Raw genomic sequence first — 2,267 nt, 5'->3', positions numbered from 1 at the left:
GGGAAATACTGTCACTCATGGCAGAGCCCGGCATACCATGGGAAGGCTATTTAAACTGGAGAGCGCCTGGTATCCAGAGTTCGCATATTAACGGCTAAGCTCTCCCTCACCATCCACCCATTAACGCTCATAAACTCCATCAGATACTCTGAAGGACGAGCTGTCACCGCTCGTCATAAGACAGTACATGTACAATATTTGTACCCAGTTGCACTTGGTAGATATGCTGACGACAATTCTGTCGGGTTCATTAGTCCCACAAAAGATCTCCTACCGCGATAAGGTGGAGTTCTCGACATGGTGGAAGACAAGGAAGGTGTTTATAGATAGTTAATAGTTTTTTTGGTTTTTGTTCACATCTCAAAGGTTAGGAAGTGTCATTTTTTGTCTTACTTATATGCTCAGTTTTTGTCTTATCTTATATAATAAACTATAAGCAACTCTTATTATATTTTACTGTTAACAATTTTTATTGTTCATCAAACATATTTTCTATTAAGTAAAGCGTATCAAAATTTAAAAACAGGATCGTCAACCATCTTATAATTTCACAATATAAAATTTTTAAATTTGAATCTTTCATCTAAATTTTTTGTTACCATTTCACATTATTAAAAATTCCAGAGAATCATTGAAAACTTTTTAATTTTTAAATAAAAGTTATTTTATTATTAAATATTAAACACACGGAACTATTGCTTTGAATCCTCATATCAATTTCAAAATAACAAATTGGCGTTAAAACTCAATAAATATGATATTTTTCCGCCAATCTAAACCACTTTTTATTTGATATATAATAATATACATAGAACAATGTAAAGCGGAACAGAATATCCAGATCATTGATTTTGAAGATAAAAGTTTCTCTATTTTTAAAAATTTAATTTCCTGATTACCAATAAAATGGTTCACAAAAAATCTATCTCTACTATATTTACTTACATGGCTATTTGTTCGATATTTTTGTTGAATATTGATTTAAAATTATATTAAGATTGTCAATAGTCCCATTTTCGAAGAAGACCGAAAAAGAAAAAAACAAGAAATTCTTGAAGCTAAGAAAATTCCTTTAAAGTTTAACCAAATACTTCAATAAATTGTTAATAAAATAAAAATTTTCCATTTAATCTATTCACAATTTCAAATACACATACATACTATAACAATGTTGTTACCATTTTCATACATAAAATAAATATAAAAACTTTAAAAAGGAACAAAAAAACCAAAAAAATTTAATGTTAATGTCCAACTAACCCTTATCTTCTTAAAAAAGAAAAAAACCAAATTTTGTTTTTTTCGAATAAATGTGCTATAGACATGAGTACATAAGTATGTGGCCATTATACTCTCGCATATCTTCAAAAATTTTACTATTTAGTCCTTTTTTTTGTTCTATGTTTTTTCGTTTTTTTCTTTTGGTTCCGTTTCATTTGAAAATGGCCTATTTCAGGATCATTACTTAAATCGAAATGAAACAGTATATATATAGTAAAGGACATGAACTTTTTATACATATACATATATATATATATATGTGCATAGATCACATTCTTAAATAAATCCTTAAGGATTGAACGCGGCAATTTCTTGTGTATAAAAAATAGTTACTGAACTGTGAAATTGTATTTTTCTTTTTTAAGCACAAGTTATGAGTTTACAAAAAAAAAGAATTTCTCATATTATTTAAAGTGATTTCAGATATCAAAGTTGTATTGTGTGATTACCATAACACTATAACACCATAACACTATAATTTCAAATGTTCAAAAATTTTTAAAAAATTCCACACTTCTTTTCCATTCCGTCCACTATTGTATACGGTGTGCTTCATATTTTTTTATATTTATTTAATGTAAGAATAGTTGTGCCGGCAAAATAACGTTTGTCCTCATTTTGTTCTCATGTATAGTCAAAAGAAAGAAAAAAGCTTAGTCACTTTTTCTTTTTTTTTATTCTTCCGCTCAAAAAAGAGAAGCACAAAATGAAAAGATTTATAAATCAAAAAAAAAGAAAAAAAAAATCGTTTGTTTCTTTTTTTTTTTGTTTGTCTTCAGCAATTTTTCTTTTGACCCTTATTATATCAAAAGGAATGGATATCCTTTTTTTCACGTTTAAAAAATTGTTACTTTGATAAAAAGGTTATACTTGCAAAAATTATGTTTCTTTAATGTATGCTTCGTCTTTTTTTATTTTTCGTGCTAAAAAGTACAAAAAGGAACAACATTTTACCCTTTACTTTTACCTCTTTTACTTTTACCGTA

This window comes from Condylostylus longicornis, unplaced genomic scaffold (assembly GCF_029603195.1).
Source record: "Condylostylus longicornis isolate FDR11 unplaced genomic scaffold, ASM2960319v2 ptg000092l, whole genome shotgun sequence".
Taxonomy (NCBI): Eukaryota; Metazoa; Arthropoda; class Insecta; order Diptera; family Dolichopodidae; genus Condylostylus; species Condylostylus longicornis.
Note: the sequence above shows the minus strand (reverse complement) of the source record.